General features: G+C 40.3%; 1 long non-coding RNA gene across 1 annotated transcript in view; it reads left to right on the forward strand.

Moving 5' to 3' along the window:
• LOC118713581 overlaps window positions 1-27,424 on the forward strand; it is a 59,732-nt gene that overhangs the window by 23,618 nt on the left and 8,690 nt on the right. The window contains exon 3 of the long non-coding RNA XR_006740868.1: window positions 2,143-2,263. This is a non-coding gene — a long non-coding RNA (uncharacterized LOC118713581). The remainder of the gene's footprint in view (window positions 1-2,142; window positions 2,264-27,424) is intronic.

Consider the following 27,424-nt stretch of genomic DNA (forward strand, 5'->3'; position numbering starts at 1 on the left):
AGTGGGGACCGTCTGGGGTCCCCCTCCTCCTCCTCCACTCCCTGCAGTCGTGACCACCTGGGTTACAAGTGGTGCAATCAGGCCTTCGCCAGCCATGATCTGCTAAGCCCATGCCCTTCGCCTCAGGAACGGCCAGACGTCCTCAGGGACTGGACCAGAAGGACACACAGACACACGCAGGCATCCACAGGGATGATCCAGGGTAGAGGATGCGTCTAGGGATACGAGAGTCCAAGATCCGAGGGCTGCAAGGCTACTCGGTTTTTTTGGGGGAGGGCCTGGATCCCCCGAACCCCAACCACCACCACCACCCTCCTTCTGCTCCCGGGTAGCTGGGCACCCAGGCAACCCACTCTGCCGAGTGGAGAAAGGGACAGGGACGCGGGGACTGCTGGACAGAGTCAGCCTTTGCAGCTCAGCCTCCGAGAAAGCACCTGAGATGAGGACTCCAAGCTCCAGGCTTAAATCCGAGCCCCTCTCCGCAGATAAAGGAGATTTCTCCTCCCGGATTGCGGGTTCTGAGAGAGTAAAAGGGTCTCTACCACGTTCCGAGGAGAGGGAGCGAGAGCAAAAGCCCTGGGTGGGTTTCCTCCCGGCCTCTCACGTGGGGCCGTCTGTGGAGCGATGGCTTCGCCGAGGGAGAGGCGCAGGAGCCACGTTAGGATTAAAAATAGCTTCACCCAGGTCCCTCCGGCTCTGCTTTTGTCTTTTGCTTCTCACTCCCCCCCACCTCTCCCTAGCCAGAAAGCCCTCTTCTCTCCAAAAGCCTCCTTCCCCACCAGGTTTGGGAGAGGGAGAGGTGACTTAAGAGAAGTGAACTTGCACCGAAAGGGGTTGAGCAACTCCAGCGCAAGGAGGCTGGGGGGCTACTGGGCCGGGGGTCCCCTCACTGCCCCCCGCGGAGGCTGGGTCCGCGGCCCAGGCTGCGGAGCCCAGGAGCTCCGGGCCGCAGCCGGCGTCGTGCACACGCCAGAGCCAGCCTCGCCTGGCTTCGCCGCGGCCAGACAACTGTTGCTGCTCCCAGAAGCTGCTGCTGCTGCAGCCCAGCAGCTGGGGCGGCCGCACGCGGGGCTGGGGCGCCCGCTGGCCATCCCGCTCGGGGGTAAAGAGGAGAGGGGTCTTGCCTGGAGGGGTGTCTCACTCCCGGTGGGACAAAGACCCTCTGCCCTTCTCCCTTCACGATGAGTGAAAACCTGTGGCTTTTTGTTCGTCTCTGCCTCCCTCCTCAGGGCGGTTGCATCAGCCTGGGGCCGGTGGGAGCTAACCAAGCCCTTGGTCCCTATGTTGTCTTTGCTGGGGAAGGTCAGCAAAGGCGGGGGAGGGGGGGGGCGGGTATCTCTTTGAACCTCCAAACTGCTAATGCACCCCTTTTGAAGAAAGCCACGTTGTCAGTTAATCAAGGGCCTGATGGAAACTTCCAAGCATTTGCGCCTGATGCCAACCCTTAGAGCCCTAACAGGGAAGGGAGACCCTTTCCCACTTCAGTCTGCTTCCCTCCCCCCTCCACACACACACCCTCCAGACCCCCATTGGAAAGTGTCCAGGAAGCTGCTGGGGCAACTTGGTCCTCCCAGGCCAGGCAACTAGCTGAGGTTTTTGCCTGCGTTAGAAAACCGGATTGCCTCTGCAGTAAGAAAGGGGTGAGGGCACCACAGAGCCCCCTCCCCACCACCTGCCCTCTAGTGGCTGCCCCCGCTGGGGGCTACTGCGTGCTGCTTCCTTCTGGATCTTCTCCCATACCCAGCTAGAGCCAGCATTCCTGCCTTCGTGCCCTTTCTCCCCTTCTGTCCTTATTCCAAGACCTATGGCTGCTCTGAGTCCCTCTGTCTGACCGGCCTTGGGCTGGAGACCAAGGAAGGGATGGCGTCAAAGGTCCTGGGCACGCTTGCTGCGGTCTCAGACCAGGACCCTCTTCTCTGTCCCAGACCCTTCTCAAACTGGGAGGCTTTGTGGGCACCTCTGAGAGGCCCTCCTGCATCAGCGCCCCTGCCCCGTAGCCCTTGGCCCAGGTGTGCCTGTTTGCCCTTCCCCTACCCTTCAGCCTCGGCTCTCCTTGATTTCCTGCAAAATGACCCAGCCCCCAATCTCTCCATTCTCCTCTGAGCCAGCAGAGTAACCTTACCCATCTATTTGTCCTTTCAGGTGGTCAAACCTGTCCTGACGTCGTTGCCCCGAGGTCTGCTTGAGGGATGGCCACCGGAGGAGGGGATCTCCGAGGTCACAGGAGCAGGAGGGTCCAGTCAAGTGAGCTCTGGAGTCCCAGGTGAGTGCAGATGCCTCGGCCCGCTGCCCCTTGGCCTAGGCAGGCCCAAGGGTCTCCACACACACTCCTCACTTGGGGATGAGACACAGGGACGCCAGGGATCCAACACTGAGGACCATCCTCAACAGGCTTAGTCTTTGGCAAGGAAGGCACCCATCAGAGATGACACAGGACCCCAGGAGTCAGCCCCCCTTCTTGTCTTATTCCCATCAGGAGCTGGGCCTTTGTGTTTGGAGGCTCCTCAGTCCCCATTATTAAGGGGGGCAGGCCTCACGCAGTGGGGCTCACAGTTTGCTCTCCACTCCCACTTTGGGGCCATTTCAGGCCTCTCAGGGACTCAGGAGAGGTGCAGAGTTGGGTCATTTGCTGAGCTCAGTTTCTCTGAGGAAACTGAATCATTGAGTTACGTCTCCTTAACTGAAGTTCAGCATAGGATAGATGGGAGTTTTAAGTTATGGATTTTTTTTTTGAAGGGTAACACATTAAACTCGAAATACATTTACTTTTTCTATTAACCTGACAAGTCCTTTGCTACAGAGCTTTTGTTTAGCTGCCTTTCTGAGCTTCAGTGTCCTATTTGATTCTTGCTGGGGAATGCAGTTCGGAGAATTTTGAAACCCCAGGGTTGTTAGATTTATGAGGAAGGGAGAAACTGAGCTACCTGGCTAATCCTTGGATGTTCTGTGAGCAAAACGTAGAAAGCTGTTAGCAATCTTTAGGGAAACTTCAGGCTTAGGGCAGAACTGAAGCACGCTGCACGGAAGACCTCCAGATCATCACAAAAGAGACCCCTTTGCTCTATTAATGGAATGATTGCTACTTAGATTTTGTGAAATGTCTACATTTTGAGAGTCGAATCCAAATAATAAATAAATTAGCTGGAATCATCTATAATCCCACCATAGAAAGTGAAGGCAAGGTCTTCTAATCATTGTCTGAGCCCCTCTTTTTAAAAATTTCCCCTTTGAATATAAGATTCTGAAGTTTTCATCATTTATCTTAAAGCAATAGGGTTGCTGTTCATTCCAATAAATGAACATCCCTCTCCCCTTTAATTGCTATCTCAATTGCAAGAGAAATCTAAGAAAATAATATGGGGGGGGGGGAGGTTGAGGTCTTTTGTGTTTTGTTTTGTTTTGTTCTGGCTGAAGGGTAACCTCTTCTGATCTTGTTTGAAAAATCTGTCACAGGGTCAAACCTCAAACTTAGATATAATATGTAGTATGCCAAAGCTGAAAAGTGCTGTTTGAGGCTATATAAACCGAAACCTTTGTTTTACAAATCAAAAAACAGAGACGTTAAGTGATTCCATCCAGGTCACACAGCTGGGCCTCACTCAGACTCAGGTTGTTTATTGTCCCCTCTGGATTCTTTCTTCCTCACTAAATGTTTCCTACCACTACCAGATAATACAATACAGAGAGCCCATAAGCACAACCCAGAGCATTGTGACAGATTCCCTTCCAAAATGACTGCATTTACATTGGGGGGGGGGGGGGGCGGTCAAAGAAGAGTTTACTGGAAAGATCTTCTGCAAGTAATTAGCATTCTGGGGGTGTCACTAGGTTAAGGAGAGCTGACCTCCCTTGCCTCTGACGCGTTCTAGCCCTCAGAGTCTTCCTGTTGGCCTCAGTTTGCCGAGGGAGTTGTTAGCACAAGAAATTTGCTGTGTCACAGCCTGTGTCTCTTGGTCTCTTTCAAAATCTCTCCTTAGGAGCAGCTCCGTGAGGACTAGGTCCTCTCCCTCTCCCTCTTCCTCTCCTCTGGGTGGCAGTTTGCGTCCCCCCTCCCTTGTCTGCTGGGTTTGGTTGTGAACTGTTTGGAGAGTAGGAAGGCCTGCTTTGAATTCTCCAGGATTTCCTAATTGCTTCACAAGCAAGGAAGGCCCTCAAAAGGGGCTTTCAACCAAGCAGGCCTGCTCATAGGAAAGCTGCTCGGGCTGGCCAATTTTTAAGCTTAAGATTTACTGCCACCCCCTAGACCCAACTTCACTTACGTTAGCTTCACATATTTCCATCAGTCACAGCCGTTTCGGTACCATGTTAATCAAGTCCTCCGCACATAGGAATGGCAGCCATGCTGTGTGTGCTATCACAAACAAATTATTCTGCTGGCCTTTTCCATAGACCCTCCTGCTGTGCACTCCCCACCTCCCTTTTGGGATATGCACTAGCTGGCAACTTCTATCTAGGAAATAAGATGCATTTGTCTGCTTAAAAAGTAATGGATTGGGAGGAAAAAAATGAAATGGAGTGAAAGATATGATTAAGTTAAAAGGCAAAAAAAAAAAAACAAAAACAAAAAAAACACACCAAAAAACAAAAACAACAACAAAAAAACCAGAAAACACCAGCTAGCATTGGAAAGCGTTAAAACAACTAACCTACCGGTCCTGACTACTTAGGCTCATGACCTTGAAGAAGCAGTTATATCTTTTCTAGGACTCAGTTTCTCCATCTACAAAATTAAATGCATTAGAGCTCAGACCTTTCAACCATCCATTTATTCAACAAGTGTTGAATTTTTTTTAATGTTTATTGAGTCCCTACTATATATATCTGGCCTTATTTTAGGCATTGGAGATATAAATAAATTTACCTCCCTTTGACAGCCTAATGAAACTATGGACCTTCTCCCCCGAAAAGCAAAAGGAAGGAAGGAAGGAGGAAGGAAGGAAGGAAGGAAGGAAGGAAGGAAGGAAGGAAGGAAGGAAAGAAGGAAGGAAGGAAGGAAGGAAAGAAGGAAGGAAGGAAGGAAGGAAGGAAGGAAGGAAGGAAGGAAGGAAGGAAGGAAGGAAGGGAGAACCCACAGATATTTTACATACAGTTTCAGGGAGTTCATGACTTCCTTAGGCTCCATGAATCCCAAATTAACATTTTCCCATCTAATTAATCTCTAAGGCCTACATTTTACAATATGAAAGTTTGAAACTTAGGTTGCATCTTCAAGTCTTGATTTCTAGCTGTTCCTTTTTTTTTTTTTTTTCTTCCCCTAGTAGCATTCTGTTGCATTTTCATCAAGCATTTTGCCCCCCCTCCCCGAATCATTTTTGGAGGCCAAATACTTAAAACTTAGTCCAGACATAGCAAATGGCTAGAATAAAAGTTAAAAAGAAAATGAGTAACTGAAAGGCAAGTGGGCCTCGAGCTGAGGGACAGAAGCAGATGAGAAGCTTCAGTGTCTAAGCCAGCCCGGTTCTTCCTCTGGGCCAAGTCCAGAGGAAGTCGCAGATGAGAAGCCAGCCCGGTTCTTCCTCTGGGCCAAGTCCAGAGGAAGTCGAAGCTAGATGGGATGGGGGTTCCTTGAGAAGGAAAGGAACGGAGTGTTGGTTGGATTGTTAGTTTGGTTGACTGGTCCAGTTGGGTTGGCCCTGTTAGAATAGTAGACTGCTTCTATGTAGCACAGCAGGGGGCTATGGCAGGCAAGTGAGTGAAGGAGAAATTGGAAGTCTTTAAGGCCCGAAATGGATCCAGAGAGGTCCCTGTGCAAAGGTTTCTTCCTAGTTCCCAGCCTTTCAGAGGCTCTTCCTTTCCTGCAGGGCTCTCAGAGTTCCTCCTGGCAATGAGAAAGGCCTCTGCCAGGGCAAAGGGCATTTACTGACTACAGCACAGACCAACACTGATGTAAACTTTATTTGCAGGGGGAGCTAGATGCTCTTATTCCACACTCCCAGGGTGCACAGCCAGTGGAAACCGTAACTGGGGGATTACCCTGGAAGTGAAAGGCCCGGATGAGGATCTGAATTTGCAAAGATTTTGTAGCAGATTGTGGGAGGACAGAGTGAAGCGTGTGTCATTCTACTTAAGTAAGAAAGCAGCAGATTGCTGCTGCTGAAACGAAAGTATAGAAAAATCCATCTAAATACGACTGGTTCTTTTTTGTTTTCTCAATTTCCTCATCTGTAAAATGGGAATCATGACAGCAACCATAAGGCTCAGGTGAGGATTAAGTGAGATTATACATAGAAAGTGCTTTGTACCTCATCAGTGCTCATAAACGTTAGTTATTGTCATATATTATTATTATTATTATTATTATTATTATTATTATTAGTGTGTGTTTTTTTCCTGCTTGACACATATAGCAAGGTTTATACAAGGTTTGGTCACAGGATCTACAGTCATAAGGCCAGAGTTATTCCCTGAGTGACAGATAAAAGATAATCTTTTCTGGAAGCATCTGTCTATTTGCTCCATAGTCTGCCAGTACCCAGGATTACTGGGCTAGAGCAAATCGGAAGAGAAGAGGGGAAGATCTTTTTCTCTCCTTTATGAATCTCTACACAAAGATTATCTCTTTGTAGTTTCATTTCCCTGCAATTCCTTCCTTTCAAGTTCTTTTAAAAATCTGTTGAATTTAATCACAATTGTTTTTGCAAATCACTCTGTACTTTTTTTTTTTTTTTTTTTTAGTTTTTTTTTTTTGATTAGGGGGAAAAGCAGTTCGCCTAAGAAACTTGCCATTTACTTTTTACTTTCAGCTTATATCCCAAATTTGCAGAGCTTAAGTGACTTCCTCCAAGGAGAGAATAAAGGAAAAATAGAAGGGCAAGACTAGATAACACTTATTTACTGTCATAAATGATATTTTCTCTTTCCTTTTCATATATACAGGGAGGGGCAAAAGTAGGTTTACATTGTATGTGAGACAGAGTTTATTCTTGTATTATTATTTATTAATGATTGTGTTAGTTTCTATATGAACAACTGTAAACCTTCTTTTGCCCCACCCATATTTTATCTTTGTTCTTCCGTTTTTCCAGATTCCTTATAAATCTTTTCATCTTCTCTTACCCCTCCCTACCTTCCAAAAAAAAACAACAATCTTTCTCTCCTCTCTTTGATGCACTTCACTTGTCCTATCAGGCATTTCTTTTGTCTTGGCTGCAAATCGCAGGGATGGTTATGGGGAGACTCTGATGTGGTCTCTAAGTCTTCTGGGTAGCACTCGGAAAAAAAGGCCAGGACCACACTTGCACCCTCAAACCTGTCTAGCACGTTCAAAGACGTTTCAAAGGGAAAGGAAGATATACTTTTCTGTTTTTGTTTATTTATTTTATCTATTTTTTTTATTGAAACTGGCGCCTTCTGTGCCGACTTTTTAACCCAGAGCCTTCCCATTGCTTCTATTCAGTGACTTCTCTTTCTTTAAAACAACAACAAAAAAACATAATAGAAAGCTCAGGAACAGTCAAACGCAGTCTATAAAGTGGCCCTCTGCTATCTCTTCTTCGTAGCTTTTTAAAGGGAGGATAAAAGCAGCATAATTCGAGGAAGCAGTAACACCTCATGGCTGAGAAAGCCAGAGAGACCTCGTTTTACTCCTCAGTTCTGCTCTTTTCAGCTGCTTACCCTCAAGCAAATTCTTTCTCTGAATCAGTCTCCTCACCTGTAAAATGGGGATATTTAAGGACCTATTTGATAAGGCTGTTGGGAAGATGAAATGATATGTCAGTAAACTATTTCAGATATGTAGAATGGACTCAACTGATATGAACCGTTATTATTAAGACAGGTCCCTACAGACCCAGGACTAGAGATAGCCCTGGATGAGTTGGGAGAGTTGAAAACGGGAACAAGGAAGCAGAAAGGTTAAGTCACTAGGAGTCAGAAGGTCAAAGATGAATCTAAAATCAGAGTGTCTGGATCATACCAAAATTTTCCAGATGTTGTGAATTGGTCAGGGAACTGGTCTGGAGCTGAAAAAATACGTAGTGAGGACATGAGGGAAGTTTGCTCAGGGCTGGTCATTCAAATTGTAATTGTTTACGTATACTGCATTGATCCCTTAAATATCTCAACAAGCAAATTAACCCTGTAAGGGAGTCACAACCCCAGGTTCAAACTGTCTTTAAGGCCAGATCTTAGGTTAGTAGAAAAAAAAAAAAAGCAAATACATTTTTATTTTATTTTATTTTATTTTATTTTTTTAAGTAAAGGATCCTTTACCCTTTGAATTTGTGGCAAGAGCACTGGATTGCGGGTAAGAAAAAGAGAATAAAACCTTCTTGCTCGAGGTGAGGGTTCTATGAACCAAAGTGAATTGTCCAGAAAATTCGTTTATTTTTCAGCCGATTGAAAGGCAATGAGTAAATGGGCAGCTTATAAATTAATTAAAAAGGAAGAATGAATCAGATATAACCTCCAAACTTTATCCTTTAGATTTCCCCCTTCTGAGCATTAACACCACATTTAATGAAATAATATTTACATAAAAGAGGACTATAGTTTCCCCTTAGTGAATTTCCTTATGCCTAACTGTCTTTTTCAATTTTAAAATATATGTATATGGTTAAGGGAGCACAGAAGTTGTCATTCATAACACAATTTTAAAAACAAATTTTTGTATTGATAGCTTCCAGAGTTAAATTTTGCTAATTAATATGTCAAAGACTTAAAATAAAAATGTTAAGGAAAAGAAAACATTTTAGTCAGTAATACTAATCTAGTATTTTCATGTATTTGCAGATTTATAAAACCTCCAATTCATAGATATTTCCCTCTCAAAGTTACCTTTTAGGAAGTTTATCCAGAAAAAAAAACACAAAAAACAACAACCCTGTTTCATAAGAAGTATTTGCATTTCCATACAAAACGATCATGAAAACAAATTGATATCTCTTTAAATAACAAACAAATACTTCAAAAATACAGATATAAGCTTCTTCTTTTAGGATGAGATTTTATTTTTGAAATTATTTTTCATGATGATTTAGAATTCTGAGCAAAGGGAAATCTTTTTTTTTTTTAAAGGAGGAACCTTTCAAAATAAACTATACATTTTTTTTTATGACTGAAAATCTTCTTTCTCAGTGAATTACCTCTAAGTTACTCTGAGATTTAACATAAAATTTTGTTTCTTTTTTTGTTTGTTTTCTGTAGAATCTACAACACTAAAGATAATTTATCCCTGTAAATATTATCAGTTAACCAAAGTTCAATATCTAAGATATTTTATTTATGAATATAAATTTTTTATGTGGCACAAAATAAATACAACTTCCTACAGAGATATGTAATTTCATTAATATGGTTATTTTTGGGAGATGTGCTGTTTTCTTCTACTATTCATAATTCATTTCTTAATTTGAAAATAACATAGTTATAAATATAATTTTTAGTCAAAATATCTTTCCAGATACAATTTTAAACTGAAAGCCCCCCCCCCCTTTTTTTTTTACATATAAATTTTAGGAGTTTATGTTTTAGTACTTGGCTCATTTCTTATCTCTTTTATTTCTGTATATGCTCAAGAATGATAAAGTTTTAGATCTTATTATAACACATCAAAATAGATTGTTTTATTTTTAATAGTCATACTTACAAAAATTGATTATAAATTACATTAAATAGGAACTGCTATTTATTTACTGTTTGCTTTTTTGGCAAAAATATTTCTGTTGTGTTGTTTTCAATGTAGCAGAACCTTAAATAAGTTAAAAAGTAGTAGGTTCTGACAGTTGCTTCAGGAGTCATATTAGAGAATAATGAAATGGAGTTTATGGAAATCTCCAGGAATTATTAAAATTCAAAAAATCATATATCCAAAAAAAATATGAAAACCCAGGTTACAAAATTGCTCTAAATTATATTTTTTTCAAGATTTCACCAATTGTTTCTCATACCTTACATCATGCCCACCAACCTGTTGCATTTAAATATATTATGTGTGCCATAGAAAAGAGAATATGAAACATGAGGCGATTAAGGTAGATGTCCATATACACAAATTTTTTCATTCTATCTGTGCATGCTAATATGCAGCTTTATTGGGGTGGGGAAGGTAATAGAGAGCTATCTTATATTAAATGGAAGTTTTTAGGCTATTTAGAAAGGGAGGTTGATGCCTGTGAATTCTCCTTTCTCTTCAGGGTAGTCAGAATTCTAACTTTGATGTCCTATGTACGTGGCAGCTAATATATATTTACTGAAAGTAGGGAAGGGGGGCTGTGATCCTAAAAGATCCTGAAAGGATGAGGGAGAAATATGACACCAGCTAGAAAGGGAGAGGGGGCAGGGTAAAGAGAGACACAGGGAGTTTATTCTAACACCTTAGCTGAGTGAAGTCATCAAAACCCTGAAATTGCATACTGGACATCCGGCCACATGTTGGTAATTTCATTAAGGTTATCATTTGTACACACATGCACATACGCACTCTTCTCACCTAGAAGATAGAAGTTAACCATATGTATCTGAAGGTATCCTAATGTTAAAACATAGACATGCTGGCTGAGTAGGATACTGAAAGATATGAATTCTTCTGAGTTTCACTTAAAATTTAAAGTGGTGTCTATCACATAAATAAGCTAAATATTGACATTATTTTTGACATAGGGTAATGTGTTTTTTTTCAAAAGTAGGTTACTCTCACATCTGAAATAAACCTAGCACCCTTTTGTCTGCTTAAAAAGACTGACATGGATCTGTGCAGTTATCAGTGCCTGACTCCCAAACCAGACATCTTTAAACTAAATGTTAATCTCTAACCTTGAATATGGGGAAATCCCAATCATGATATAGAAAAGGCACTCTCTGGAATGCTTTAGCATCAGAATCATGTGAAAAAATGACAACTGTCAAATTTCTAAATCCTGTGAAGAGAGAAAGAGCACTGATTTCATTTTCTCTTTGGAAGCTACCTTGAGATCTGTAGCAGAAAAGCAATAGGTAATATAATTTGAGCCTTCTGGTTACTATACTATCATTATTACTTTGTCATTAAAACATTTCTAAAAATGAGCAAAAAGAAAATAATATGTATATAGTAGGATAATTAAAGAAGTAAAAAGGAAAATAGAAAAAGAAAAAGGAAAAGGAAAAAATCCTGACCCCAGGAAATTGAATTTAGAGGACTATTTGAGGTAGGTTTAAACACAAAATATAAATATCAAATGACATTTTTCTCTATGCCAGTCTGCAGGGGCACATATACATAAACTCAAAATTTATACACAAGAGGTATTTTGTAAATTGATATGTCCAGCTTATTTAAAACTTCACTGCTGTTAAATTTGCTCATTATATTTTGGTAAATATAGAAATCAGGATTCTCTGAAAGAGATTTCTTTTTTTCCAAACTCAAATCAGTATTGAAAAGGGGAAAAGTCAGTTTCTCCTTCGCCCTAATAATTGGATTGAAGGCTTTCTGAATCATAAAGATAGTTAAAAATTTTAAATCTGAATGACTCCATAATGATACAATCCCTGAAAAACTAGTAATCATTTTTAAATACCCTGAATTAAAAAAAAAAAAAATACAACATGGAGAAAGGGCCTCTCAGGAAAAAAAATGCTAGCAATATATACAAAACCAAACAAGAAGTTTGAAAATACAGATTTGGAGGAAATGTTCTTTTGGAGGGAAATCTTCAGTAAATAAAATATTTTTGAAAGGCCTTCATGATAGTAGAAAAATAAACTTTAAAAGGATACAAAAATATATGAGGAAGTTGAGTCTTAAAAATATTTCATTGATTTTTCCCCCCCAAAAAAATTCTATGAACTGATTTGGTTTTCTTTTCCCTTTTTAAAAAATTGTGTTGATTTCACAGCCTTGGTCTCTAAACTGTGCCCCTCTTTATAGACTGGCTTGGTTTGGCCTTTTGGGAGCTGAAAAACTGACTGTAAGTTGGTCCGAAGGTTGTGGGTTATTGTTAAGCTGATTAACATTGAAAAACTGACTGTATTTAGCCAGAAGGTCTCTGCATCTACCCATGTTTTCACTAAAAATATACTATACTGGGGAATATACATTACCCTTTATTTTTCTTTTCCCTTTACTTTCTGGATAGATATGTATATATTTTTTTCTTCACATCATACTAACCCCACTATTCCCAAAAGTACCTCATCAAAAAAAAAAAAAAAAATTCCTTGGTCTCCTTTTTTTTTCTTTTCTTTTTCTCCCCTGAAGAATTGATATCTTTTACTTACAGCAAACGAATAGTCTTTAGATAGTCAGGGCCTTTTTTATTGGGACCACTATGGCATTTCTACATTTGAGATCCATTATTCTACAGCCCTGGGTAAAATAATCGTGGTGGAAATATCAGAACTGCACAAAGTAAATATTTGATATAAACAAAGGTGTGAGTTTGACCCTGACCCTAGCAGCCAAAGAGCCTGTTTATTCGTGGCTTCGCTGACAGGGGAGGGGACAGAGGATTCCAGGTACCTCTGGGAAGCAGAGACCCATGGTAGGCCCCACCAAAACCAAGCTGAACGTTCTCAAGGTGTTGTTGCTTTTTTGTGTATGCACAGGCTTAATCTGTAAACTGCATCTTTTCACCCTGCCTAGGGGAGGTGTATAGTCCAGTCTAGTTGATGGTTTTGAAAACAATAGTTGAATTCAGATCAACTGGTTATTAAGTAGTGAGTGATGTGCTTTCATTGATTATCTGACAAAAATCAATTGTTACCTGCTTCCTCTTCCCCTGCAGACGTTGAGGCAAACACTGTTGGTTTATTTATTCATGTAGTCAACAAGTTCCTTCTGGGTGATTAGTCAGATGTTAGATGTAAATGAAGAGAACGTATGTGTTAATGTTGATCGTTGAACTCTATTGGTCTGTGGATTTTTTTTTTAATGAGATTCTTCACTGAAAGATTAACGTATTTAAAATTAATTGGTTTCCCAGTAACAACAATAACAACAACAAAGGTAACCTCGAGTGGGGAGTATCCAAGCGATGTTTTTACCATTCAGTTATCCATTTGGATAAATTTAAAAATCCCTTGAAAATATACTTTTATGGATTGACAGCTTTCCCACTCTCCCAGATGTGCCCACAGAGAAAATATTCGCCGATCTATTGCCCTCTCTCCATAATGCCCCATTCATTTTTGGTGTTTACACCAAAATGGCCTGAAGAATAAGTCAATTTCCAAGGCATTCTGTCTAGGCTTATTCAACATAGAATTTTAGGACTTTATGGAACTGAGGGACCTTTGAGATCATACAGCCCAAATTCCCCCAAACCCTCTATTTTACACAAGTTAAAACTGAGACAGAGTGAAGGGCAACTTTCTGCTTAAAGTCCACAGACAATTAGTGATGGAATTAGAACCATGAGTCTGATGAGGTCTGGCTCTGGGCAGAATAGAGATGAGATTTTCAGAATTCCTGGGTGAGGCAAAACACAAACTTATCAAAGACTAGATATTTGTCATCCTTTCCCTAGGCAAGGAGTGGGGAACGTCTGGCCCTTGGGCCATAGAACGCCCACAAAACCATTTGGCCTGGCCCTGCCATGGCATTAGGGGTGAGTTAATTAAATGTCTGACCGAATATAGCAGGCTAATTTTTAAGTTAATAATTTTGTATGACCCTTGGATGATGTTATACATATCCAAATGATCCTTGGCAGAAAAAGGTTCCCCACCCTTGCTCCAGGCCATCCGACTGAGTTGGTCCGTCTAACCCTTTTTCTCATTTTCTTCCAAGTCCCCTAAAGGAGACATAGTGATCTTTTTGTAGAGTAATACAACCTGAAATGTGTGGGCACTCTACTGCAAATTAGCAACAGAAGAGGTTACATTAGATGATGTCTAAGAAAGTGCATGGCACCCACAGTAGATGTTCAATAAATGTTCACTCACTTCCCACCTCTAAAAACAGATGTCAATCAAGACAGATTTAAACAGCATCTAATACAAGGCAAAAAAGAATGAAGTCCAAGTAAGGTAAAAACAAATTGCTATGGCACTGACAGGAAGGGATGCTGATTCTGATGGGAGTTCAGGGGGTTAGGGAGCAGGGGGTGTGAGCTATGTGGCCTGTTAAAATGAGTAGGATTTTGATTGAAAGATCGTAAGGAAAGGCATGTCTGGCAATGAGAACGTCATAATAAAGGTCTGGAGTGGTGGTTGCATGGTGTGTTCTGGAAATGTCAGATAATCTTTCAGATCACTGAGTGATTGCAATGATGAAGAGGAAAAGAAAACTACGAAGATAGGGGCCAGATTGTAGAGGAAGTTGGAATGCAAAGGACTTTGTACTAAATTTTGAAGGCATCGCAGAGCCACTGAATGCTGCGTGTTGTATGTGTGTGTAGAGGTGGGACTGCAATGTTATATTACCTCCTAGATAGCAGGTACCTAGGAGGTATATGGGTCTAATTTCAATATATGGTTCAATATATGGTTTATGAATTAAATGGATTCAGTGGCTCTGATTTCTAATATCACTTTAGACTAAATGGTTTATGAATTAAATGGACTTTTTGTTGTTAGTAAATAGCACATATAATCTCCTTTTATTTTTATAACTAGAGGCCCGGTGCATGAAATTTGTGCACCAGGGGTGTGTGTGTCTGTGTGTCCCTCAGCTAGAGGTTGATCTGTAGTTGAGAGTGGTTTGGAAGAGCAAGAAGATGGAAACTGAGTCTGCTCAAATTAGTTCTGGTCATTAGGAAAGACCTGACTTTTTGGTATTGCTTCAAATGAAGTTAAGACATTGTGATGATGCGTGATAGAAGCTCAATGAGGTTGTCACTATTAATGTGATAAGGAGCCTTTTGGTCTGAGTCGTTACATGGGCCTTAGTTAGGCTTCCCTGTAGAATTCAGGGCTTCTAGTACCAGTCAATGCGCTCTAAGAAGCAGCCAAGCTACTGGGCATCCTTGTGTGTGTATCCCTCCTGGGAGGAAAAGGATCATAGTCTTGGGTGAGAGAATCATGTCCTAATAGCCAGTATTGTCATCCAGAGTTTTATGTTATATGCTCCGAGGTCACTGATGTTGCTTTTGAACTGCATCTGCAGATTAGGTGGCACCCCCCCCCCCCCCCCCCCCCCCCCCCCAGTTTCTTGAGCTGGGCTCTTTGCCCTCCAAATCTGGTCTCCGTGTAGTTGATTCCCTCAGTTCACTTTCCCATGTCTCTTCATGCCAGCCCATGCCAGTTGGAAAAGTGTCTTTCCTGTGGGAACCAGATCTTTCTTCTAATTCACCCCACCCTACAGCTCTCTTCCCTGTCTGTTTTCTTTCACCCTGTGCCGACCTATTTCTTTCTGGTGCTCCTTAGTACTCACATCATTGTCCCTAAGCCCTTTCCTCTCAGTCCCTTTGGCTTTAACTACCCTTTCTTTTGAATCTTTTACATTTATGGATTTGAGAAACAAAGAGTGAGAGTGGGAGCGAGAGCGAGAGCAAGAGCTAGATCGAGAGTGCGAGTGAGATTGAAAGCACGCATGAGAGAGAGAGAGAGAGAGAGAGAGAGAGAGAGAGAGAGAGAGAGAGAGATTAATTTGTTGTTCCACTTATTTATGTATTCACTGGTTGTTCCTTGTATGTGCTCTGACATAACCTGGGCGATCAAGACAATGCTCCAACCAACTGAGCTACCAGGCCATAGTAACTGCCCTTCCTTTTGAAACTTTTCTCATCTCAGGTCTCTGCTCTTATGACCCTCTATAATGCCTTCAGAATGAAGTGTGACAAGTTAGGCAAGGGTAACTAACCCCTTCTAAGTGTGCAGACAAGACTCACATAGACTTCAGAACAATGTAGGATGACCAGGCGAGTAGGCCGTCTGTGTGTGTATGTGTGTGTAGAGGTGGGACTGTGATATCCCACTGGTATAGGCATCTAGGAGGTATATGGGTCTGATTTCTAATATCACTGTAGACAATATATGGTTTATGAATTAAATGTTTTTTTCTGTTAGTTAATAGCACATATAATCTTTGATTTTTATAATATTACTAGAGGCCCGGTGCACAAAATTCATGCATGGGGGTTAGGTGGGGGGGAGAAGGTCCCCTCAGCCCAGCCTGCATCCTCTTCAATCTGGAAGAAACCTCACAATCCTGGACTGCTGGCTCCTAATCATTCACCTGCCTGATCACCCCTAATAGCCCCCCTGTGAGCCTGATTGTCCCTTATTGTCCCCCCTTGCCAGCCTGGTCATCCCACACAGTCTGCTGCTCGGTCGTTTGGTTGCCCCTCAGTAACCCCCCTGCTGGCCTAGTTGTCCCATGCAGCCTGTTAGGTTATCTGTTCAGTTTCGATAGTCATTTAGGCTTTTATATAGATAGATTTATCTGCTCATCTATACATCTGTCCACTAATTTTTATATCTGAATAAAAATTACTTGCAATGCTGTTCACCGAATGCTAATGATGGCTATTTCTAGACAGTAGGACGTAGTGTGATTTTCTAAAACCTTTCTTTTCGATGCCTTCATGTACTGCTTAAATTCTTAATAGGGAATCAGAATACCAGAATGGGCTGAATGTTGGCTCAGATCACAACAGCCTATGTGTCCCTTAGTACTTAATCTTTTTCCTTTTCTGTTTGCTTTTTACCATTATAACAGAGGAAGAGAGTTTATTTCATTTTTTCACATGGACAACACATTAGTTTATTTGATTACACAGAAATAAAGTAAGCTGCATAGGAATAATTTTAAAGTCCAAAGAGACACCAACTTTGTCTTCAGGCTGCAGTAGCTAGTGTGGCATCTCCTTGCCACCTTCTCCAGCCTTCTCGATGGACCACAGGACACATCCAAAAGCCCATTAGGTAATACAGGAGTTTTTGAACACTTTTCCATCAGCTCTTCACCTGCTCATTGCCTGTTGTGCCTGTGACCAGTATAACATTTAAGATTTAAAAAGTAAAAATTCACAGGGCGGTGGGGGAGAAACCCATCCCAAACAAAACCCCACTTTAACAGTTGGAGAGAAAACCTTTGCTTCCCCATGCTCCACCACCGCCATGCCCATTTCAAACAGTGTCCAGAGGTGGTCGGCACCCCAGATGGATTTTTGTGGCCCGGAGAGTTATTTTGGGTGTGCATATACCTTATCTCATGTCTGCTTTGGAAATTAAAAAAATTATAATAATAAAATACTAAGCCTAACATTAGGCAACATGCCCATGTTACTTTCTCTAATTCTGCATTTACATTTCTCACAAAAAATAAAAATAAAAAAAACTCAACTGAGTCATGTTCTACACGTAAAAATTAAAGCATTTTTTCTGACCAGGCATGGCAGCTAATGGACAGTATTAAATAAGGTTCATTAAAAAAATACAACCTGCTGAAACCGGTTTGGCTCGGTGAATAGAGCATCAGCCCCCGGACTGAAGGGTCTCGGGTTCAATTCCGGTCAAGGGCATGTACCTTGGTTGCGGGCCCATCCCCAGTAGGGGGTGTGCAGGAGGCAGCTGATAGATGTTCCTCTCTAATTGATATTTCTAGCTCTCTATCCCTCTCTCTTCCTCTCTGTAAAAAATCAATAAAATATATATTTTTTAAAAAATACAATCTAACAAAGTGCTACTTAAAAACAACATTCCTTACCCACCCATCCTCTCACCTGCACTGACTCAGAGAAGATTTTAAAAGTCCCATCCAGCTTTTCAAATCTATGATTAAACTTTATTTCTTTTTTAAAAAAATCATTTTTTTGTTTTGATTTTGAAGATAACTTAAATTTTAAAAAAATACTGTGATTTAAAAAATTTTGTAAGCCCAGAAGAATAGAACAGTGAATGGATGGATGGATGGATGGTGGCTGGATAGAGATAGCCACTCAAGATATTATTACATATAAAATTAGATCATACTGCTACTTTTAAACAAAACCAATACATTTTGTTTTACTCATATTAGAAGAAACAGGAATTGAAGGAATTATTAACTTCAAAAAACATTTCTTTATTAAGAGAAATATCATTTCTTAAAATATCCCTTCTAATTTAAGAAGAAATTATGAAGTACCTTAACAGGTTGTAGGCCTATTTTTTACCCTAAATGATTCCATTTTAGGCAGTATTTATTTATTCCCTGCCATGAAAGTACTCTTTTTATTCCTCCTACTCCTGCTCCCTTATTTTGATTTTTATTGTTATATCACTTACATTATTTTGTTATTGTTATTTAGCTATATTATTATTTGTACATGATCAAGTTTTGTATTATTTCGGTACCCATAACTCATAGCTATTGTCGAATATGTTTTTTTTTTTTATTATACATATATATTTAACCACAGCTTTTCCTTCCTTGAATTCTTTATTTTGACTTATTGTTTAATTGGCTGGATTTCATTATAAACACTTTTCTTCTAAATAATTCATTGGTACTGTTTCATTGAATTCTTTAATATGTTGCCTTTATATTTGAATAAGCATACTATTCTTGGGTCACACTTTATTTCTAAAGAACTATGTGGTTATTTCTCCATACTTTCTAGCATTGAGTATTTTTGTGAAGAAGGCTGTCAGCATGATTATTTCCCATTGTAGGTGATTTACATTTTCTGACTGAATGTTTTAAAAGTTGTTTTTTTAAATTCCTTGATATTATATTTTTGCATTGTGAGTTTTACATTCAATTTTTCTAGAACCCAGCATGTGCTTTTCAGATGTAGTTCTACCTGGCTTAATATTATTAGCTGTAGGACCTTATCAAGTTGTTTAATCTCCTTATACCTCAGTTTCTTTACTTGTGAAATGCAAATAATTATATCTAACTCATAGAATGATTGAGATAACTGGATATAATATATGTAAAGTATATGGAACAGTGTCTGACACATAATAAACCCTATTTTAAAGGTTGCTATTTTTTTAGGGAAATTTTATTGTTAGATCTTTCCATACTTTTTCCTGTTTTATTTGATTAATTTGCTGCACTATTATTATTATTATTATCGTTGCTCAATTTTATCCTCCATATCTATTGGCTTCTCTGTTGTATGCTCTCGCTGACATGCCTTGTCTTTTCAATATGGGTAACTTTGATTATTTGAGACCTTCTGATATATTGTAAATCAGAAGATGCCTTAATCAATAAACCAAATTTATTTGGAGTCCTTTTCATTTCACTAGTGCTAGCGAGCCCAGAGGAAATCTTGCTTCTCAAATTCTGGGGCATAGTTTATGGCCTCTCTGTAATGGGGAGTAGTCTTATTTTTCGCTATTATTTAAGTAAGCAAACGTTTACAGAAGCCAGAATAGCAAGGTTAAGTTTGTTTTGTTTTGTTTTGTTTTGTTTTGATTAAGCATGCCAGAATTTATTACAGATTCGAATCTGGGCTCAAACCTTGGCTGACGCAGCAGCCGGCAAACACCCAGGTGAGAGCCCCGATGGAGGGGCAGTCCCTCCAGAGCGCTCACACAAAAACACAGACAAACAAACACCTATCGCGGCCAGTCAGACTCTCCAGACCGGGGGTCCCTCATGGTCCTGGCTGGGGATTCCAGATGAATTCATGATTCCCAAGGACCACCAGGGAGCTGAGTCCGATGCAATAAACAAAAGAGCCTTCTCCATGCTAGCATGGGCTATCCCACTCACGCCGGCAGCATGGCGGAAGAGCAGCAAGGTTAAGTTTTAACAGCAGTTTTTTACCCAAGATAGAGGTTACTATGCTTCACTTAATTCTATAAGTATAATTTATTTTTAGCTTGTGTATTCTGTCCTTTCATATTTTTATTTATATGTTCTTTTTTTATATGCTATTGTTTTGGCATCCATTGTTTCCTTAGATCTGCTATTTCTTTTTCCATTTCTTATGGCAGTTTAGGGCAATTGGGCTAGCAGGGGAGGGCAGTTAGGGGCAACCAGGCTGGCAAGAGAGGGCAGTTAGGAGTACTGGGCCAGCAGGGGAAGGCAGTTAGGGGCAATTGGGCTGGCAGGGGAGCAGTTAGGTGTCAATCAGGCTGGCAGGAGAGTGGTTAGGGGCAATCAGGCAGGCAGACAGGCAGGCGAGTGGTTGGGAGTCAGCAGTCTTGGATTGTGAGAGGGATGTCTCAGGTTGGAGAGGGTGCAGTTAAGACCCCTTGTCCCCGTGCACAGAATTCATAAATAATAATACAAGAATAAACTCTGTGTTTATTGTACTCACAACTGTAAACCCACTTTTGGCAACCCCAAAAGGGGCTGATAGCACATTTAAAAAATGTTGATGGAATTATATTTAGTCACAAAATTAATAAATGTCCATTGTAACCAATTCAATAATAAAAGCATGTATACTAGTAAACACAAAGTTCATTTTGCCTCCTCCATGTGGCTGTCCCCATGTGGACACAAGATGGCCACCACAATATGGCCAGCAGGGGAGGGCCGTTGGGAGGGACTAGGCCTGCAGGGGAGGGCTGTTGGAGTGGGGGTGGGGGGGACCAGGCCTGCAGGGGAGAGCAGTTGCGGGGGACCAGGCCTAGTGATGTTGAGTGCAAACAAAGTTCATGTTTGCCTTCCAGCAAGGGCCCCATTTCCATTTTTGTGAGGTAACATCTTGGGTAGGAGCTAATGTCTTTAAGAACCATTTAGAATCAAGGTACAGCCTGAATCCATTGCACCAATAATGAGCACACAAAATCTGGTTCTTTTGCACAACTAGTTAATTTGGTCGGATGTTCCCAGGGTAGTCTTGGGAGATAATAACATGAGGAAGATAGTAAGCTTTCTGAGAGCAGGGATTTAGGTTCTCCCCACCCTCCCCACCCCACCACACTCTATAATATCATCACTGCTTGCAGCAGTGCCTGGCACATAGTAGTAACCTGTACACATTTGTTTCATAAATAAGCAAATGAATGAGTAACAGGCCTCTGGTGTTTTTGTTTTGAAAAGCATTTATACCATTGTCTTTGGCAGCTCAGGGTTAGCAGTAACAGGTTCATGCTGATGACTAGGCCTTCAAGATGAAATGGTCCTCTGAAGATGAGAGGAACATATGCACTTTTTTTTTTTTTAGCTCGTCAACATTACTTTTTAAAAAATTGAGATATAATTGACTCATAATATTATATTAGTTTCAGGTGTACAACATGATTTGATAGATATATATATATTGTGAAATGATTACCACGGTAGCCATCATCATTACACATAGTTACACTTTCCTAACAACTTCCAATACACTATTATTAACTATAGTCACCATACTGTACATTCCCAGGACTTTTTATTTATTTTTATTTTAAAAAAATTCTTTATTGATTAAGTTATTATATATGTGTCCTTATCTCTCCATTATTTCTCCACTTCCCCCCCGTCCCCGACTCATGACCTCATCCCCCTGTTGTCTGTGTCTATTGGTTAGGCCTATATGCATGTATACAAATCCTTTGGTTGATCTCTCCCTCTTACCTCCACCCTCCCCTACCTTCTTTCTGAGGTTTGACAGTATGATTGATGTTTTCTGTCTCTGGATCTGTTTTTGTTCATCAGTTTATGTTGTTCATTATATTCCATAAATGAGTGAGATCACGTGATATTTATCTTTCTCTGGCTTATTTCACTTAGCATAATGCTCTCCGGTTCCATCCATGCTGTTGCAAATGGTAAGAACTTCTTTTTTACTGCATCATTGTATTACATTGTGTAGATGTACCACAGTTTTTTAATCCACTCATCTGCTGATGGGCACTTAGGCTGTTTCCAACTCTTAGCTATGATGAATTGTGCTGCTATGAACATAGGGGTGCCCATATCCTTTCTAATTGATGTTTCTAGTTTCTTGGGATATATTCCTAGAAGTGGGATCACTGGGTCAAATGGGAGTTCCATTTTTAGTTTTTTGAGGAAACTCCATACTGTTCTTCACAGTGGCTGCACCAGTCTGCATTCCACAAGGGTTCCTTTTTCTCCGCATCCTTGCCAGCACTTGTCATTTGTTGATTTGTTGATGATAGCCATTCTGACAGGTGTGACGTAGTACCTCATTGTTGTTTTGATTTGCATCTCTCAGATGATTAGTGACTTTGAACATGTTTTCATTTGTTTCTTGGCTTTCCTTCTGTCGTCTTTCGAAAAGTATCTATTTAGGTCCATTGTCCATTTTTGATTAGGTTGTTTATCTTCCTTTTGTTAAGTTGTATGAGTTCCCTGTAAATGTTGAAGATTAAACCCTTATCGGTGATAGCATTGGCAAATATGTTCTCCCATGCAATGGGCTTTCTTGTTGTTTTGTTGATGGGGTTTTTTTTGCTGTGCAAAAGCTTTTTATTTTGATGTAGTCCCATTTATTTATTTTCATTGCCCTCGGAGCAGTATCAGTGAAGATATTGCTTCAGCACATATCTGAGATTTTGCTGCCTGTGGATTCCTCTAGTATTTTTATGGTTTTCTGTCTTACATTTAAGCCCAGGACTTAATTTATAACTGGAAGTTTGTACTTTTAACCAACTTCACCCATTTTTCCCACACACCAACTCCCACCTTTATTTCTGAAGTAGTTGTTTGTGTGTTTTAGGTATAACTAATAAGTGAGATCATACAATATGTCTTTCTCTCCCTGACTTCTTTCACTTAGCAAATGCCCTCAAGGTCCATCCATATTATTGCAATGACAGGATTTATTTCTCATTAATGACCAAATAATATTCCAATGTATATGTATACCACATCTTCTTTATCCAATCATCTAGCAATGGATACTGAGGTTGCTCCTCTTATTTTGACTATCCTATATAATAAAGAGGTAATATGCAAATTGACCATCACACCTTCACAAGATGGCTGCCTATGACCAGGCCAGCTGGGGCTTAGTGAGGGACAACCAAATGACTGAACAAGCAGGCTGTGTGGGGCGAACAGGCCAGTGGGAGGGGTGCAGTTGGAAGCGACCAGCCAGCGGGGGTATGGGGGAAAGTTAGGGACGATCAGGCTGGCACACAGAGGCAATGAGGGACAATCAGGCCAACAGGGGGGTGGCCAGTTAGGGGCAACCAGGCAGGCACACAAGGGAGCAATTACGAGTCAGGAGTCCAGGATTGGGAGAGGGTGTCCAACTTCTGACTTAGGCTCAATCCCCAGTATTGGGACTAAACTGGCAGTTGGACATCCCGTGAGGCGTCCTGGATTGGAAAGGATGTAGACTGGGTTGAGTGACCCTTTCCCTCCGACCCTGTGCACAAATTTCATGCATCGGGCCTCTAGTTGTAAATAATGCTGCAGTGAACATAGGAGTGCAGATATTTTTTTCATATTAGCATTTTCATTTCCTTCAGATAAACACCCAGAAGTGGAATTGCGGAATCATATCAGAGTTCTATTTTTTGAGGAAACTCCATACTGTTTTCCATAGTGGCTATACCAATTCCCATTTCCACCAACGTGTGTACAGATTCTTTTTTCCTCCACATTCTTGAAAATACTTGTTATTATTATTATTTTTGGTCTTTTTAATAACAGCCATTCTAACAGATGTGAGGTGACATTTCACTGTGGCGTTGATTTGCATTCCCCTGATGATTAGTGATGTTGAGCACCTTTTTATGTACCTGTTGGCTTTCTGTATGTCTTCTTTGGAAAAATGTCAAATTCTCTGCCCATTTTTTAATTGTTTGGGTATTTTTGCTATTGAGTTGCATGACATATGTATTTTTAAAAAGTAAAAATAACATTTTCTTAATTTAAAGAATAATGGTATTTCTTGAGAGGGAGGGAGAATAGCAAGTACTCTTAATTGAAAATAAGAAAAAAATTCTCAGAATCTTATCACTCAGAGATAGCACCATAGTGTGTGCATCTGTGTATAGTTTGTTTGTTTTACAAAAAAGAAGCTCAAATATGCATTTTTCACTTAACATATCGAGAAAAGAGTTTTTCATGTAATATCTATTCACTACAACATGATTTTAAGTGGCTGAGTAGAACTACAATACGTGCATGTCTCATGATACATTAGACCAGTCCCTTAATGTTGGAAAATTTTCAACCTAAAAAAAAAAAAAATGTGTTTTGGCTATTGTAGCTAACGCAGCAATGAAAATGTTTGTAGTTAAGTCTTTGTGAAGATCTCTAATAATCTCTGAGACTGAATTATTGCCACATTGCTTTTCAGAGAAGTTGTTCCACATAGTGAAGCACTTTGGAAGGCCTTGCATTCAAAGCAGTTGAAATGAGAATTAAAACAAGGGGGGTGAGACTCTAACTGGTCTGCCACTTCTGAGAAAATTCCTCCACTGAGGAACACCTCATTTCCAAATGAAGCCAGGCCTGTAAGGTCCTTCTGCTAGTTCTCAAAGAGCTATTTTTTTGTGTGTTTTATTCCCTTTCTCTGTCTAACCCCTCCCCCAACTCAGGGTGTAGGAGTTTTGAGAGGAGTGGGCTGGAGTTAAAAACCTGAATCGCTGCTCTGTCTCTCTATGCTATGTGATAGTGGGAAAATCTGATGACTCCTTTAAAGTATTCCTTTCTCAGTGTATTTTTCTCTTTTAGCTACTTGGATTGCTCCTTTAATATTTGGGTAGGTTGTTTCAGATATAAAGGGATTAAAAATAATTCGGCATCACAGAGAACCAGCTAAAACTGAGTTCCTGCCTACATGATGAGATCTCTAAAGCCATGTTCATCGATGCATTTACTCCAGCATCCGACATACTGTCTGTAACATCATTGGTGGTTAATGACTGTTGAGGCAAAGTGGTAAGCAAGACAGGGATCCACATAGTATAAGTTCATCAATTATTGGTTTCAGACAACTAGCTCAGTAGGAGTCTTAGGAAGTATTAGAAGGTGCAGGGTCCTTAGGAGAAAGCCTAATGGAAACAGAGATGTGAGTTGAAATTCTGGCTCTTACTAGCTGAGTGGCCTGTACCTGAGTTCTCATATGTGAAATGGAGATGACAGTGCTTAACTCATTGTTATGGATATATATATATATTAATGAGTTAAGCATATATATATATATATATATATATATATATATATATATATATGACTAGTATATGGTAGGGGCTCATTACAGAGGAATTCATATTCAGGAAATAAGACATTACAAGATGCTTTTGGTGGACCATGAGCCGCAGGGCAGATCTTTGGAAAATTTTGTTCTTGGGCATTTTTAAATTAATGCTACCAAAAGTGATATTTTTCCTCATTGCTAAGTCCATCAATGGAAGTGTACATGGACCTGCGTAAATATACTGATGTGTGCACCCACTCTTAATTGTTCATTGGTAAATGATACCCAGGATATACAAGGTCTTCTGGAGGAACACGGTGTTTTTCCTCCTGTGGGCATCATTTTTGCACATTAGAGAGTGCCATTTAGCCAACAATGATCACATTTTCTTGGAAATTCATTAGGGAAGTCCAGTGTTCCAAGGGTTTGAAATTTGGTTTTTCCTAAAACCTAGTATATTTGATTTTCTGTTATCTATGTGCCTATTTGATCTATAATATGTCAGTTCATGATATTTAGCCTATCTTCGTCCTGACACAAAAAAACCTCTAGAAAAACCATTGATATCTTAGGGAATGCAAATTATTTTAATATCTTTAATAAAAAAAAAAAGAGCAACAACAACAAACAGTGCCAGAAAAGTAAATGTACTTTCTATGTAGATGGGATCCCAAATACTTTGTGTTACCCTGTGCTTTTGAATTAGTCTTCCCATAGGGATAATTTCGTTACCCCACAGACAAATTTTATCCATCCTTCTAGGCCAGCTCAAATGACACGCTTTTATGAGGCCCTCCCTTCCCCCAGCTCCCCTAGCAAGTCAATGAGTACTTGCTTAGGGCCAGTTTTGTGGCAGCTCAGCCACATTCATTTGTTCAACGTGTGAATAAAATGCTAGAATTACAAATTTACTCTGAAAAATGTATGTTTAACGGAATTGCCAGTAGTATTATTTTGTTTTGTTTTAATCCTTTGGGACTGCAGACTCCCACATTGGTCATGGGGCCTCACTGATTCTGGGCTAGCAAGGATACAGTTGATCAATACAGCTGGTGATCAATACAGCTCTAAGGTATCTGATTTGGGGTCATTATTAAAAACAGTAACTCATATTTTCAGTTCCTCCTATTTGACAACTACCCATCACAAATTATTCCCAACTCTGGCAACAACCATGAACATTTTTAGCATTTTAAGGATGAGAAACTGGGATTGAAAGGGGCTGGGTTACTTTCCTAAGGTTCCCCATTATCTGCTGACTCTAATTGTATGGCCTAAGTTAGTCCTGCTTGGACTCAGAGTAGGTTCTTACTAAAATGTTACTTTTATTATTATCACTATTATTATATTTTAAAGTGATGAGTATAGTCTTCTGGGGAACTCCAAACCCCATGTTTCTTCCACTATGTCAGGGTACCTTTATCTTTTCTTTGTCTGACTCCTTTCTGGTTAAAAATAATGACGGGAAAAGAGAACCACTTTCTTGGTATTAAATTATATAGTTCATAGGAAAGTACCTTGAAATCTGGAAAATATTCATGAAATATAGGTATTACAATTGTAACTATTATTCTAATAATTATTAGTATGTTGTAATATTGTAACAATAATAATTATTATTGGCTGAAACCGGTTTGGCTCAGTGGCTAGAGCGTCAGCCTGCGAACTGAAGGGTCCCAGGTTTGATTCCGGTCAAGGGCATGTACGTTGGTTGCGGGAACATCCCCAGTAGGGGGTGTGCAAGAGAGAGCTGATTGATGATTCTCTCTCATCCAGAGATAGAGTTTCTAACTCTCTATCCCTCTCTCTTCCTCTCTGTAAAAAAATCAATAAAATATATTTAAAAAATCATTATTATTGGTTTGTCTTCATCGTTATATTGTGAGTCCTACTGCGTAGGAATCTTGCCTTATTTTTTGCATCTACATAGCAAGTGCTTGGGTGATAGTTCATAAATATATTGTGCTTAGTACAATTTCATTTACTTGCTTTAAGAGGTATACTGGGGAAAGTCTGGGTTTGGTCTCGACTAACCCAGAGACAGGCTAGTTCAGTGGCAACTCAAGCACTATATGCTGTGTAAAATGGAGCTTGTTCATTCATTCAAAAAGGCACACTGAGCATCTAATATATGCCAGACACTGCTCCAGACAAAGGGAAGCAGCTGTGAACAAAAGAGATGAAGTCTAGTGAAGGAAGTAGGTAATGTATAAATAGGAAAATTACTGATTGCATCGAGGAATGAAGAAAATGAAAATGGCTAAAACGAAAGGGTTAAGCAGGGCAAAGTATGTGTCTACTTTAGATAGGGTGGTCGAGAGCAGTCTCTATGAAACCTGGGTGAAGAGCCACATTTTTAGGCCTTATTAGCTTCAGTGAAGAATTTGGGTTTAATTCCAAGAGCAAAGAGCAAGCCATTGAGGGTTTTAAGCAGAAGAATGTGATGCTCTGATATAGTCTTAAAATATTTCTTTGGGTATGGGAGTAGGATTAGGCAGATGGTGAAAAGGTGA

Source organism: Pipistrellus kuhlii, unplaced genomic scaffold (assembly GCF_014108245.1).
Source record: "Pipistrellus kuhlii isolate mPipKuh1 unplaced genomic scaffold, mPipKuh1.p scaffold_m20_p_9, whole genome shotgun sequence".
In the NCBI taxonomy this organism is placed as follows: domain Eukaryota; kingdom Metazoa; phylum Chordata; class Mammalia; order Chiroptera; family Vespertilionidae; genus Pipistrellus; species Pipistrellus kuhlii.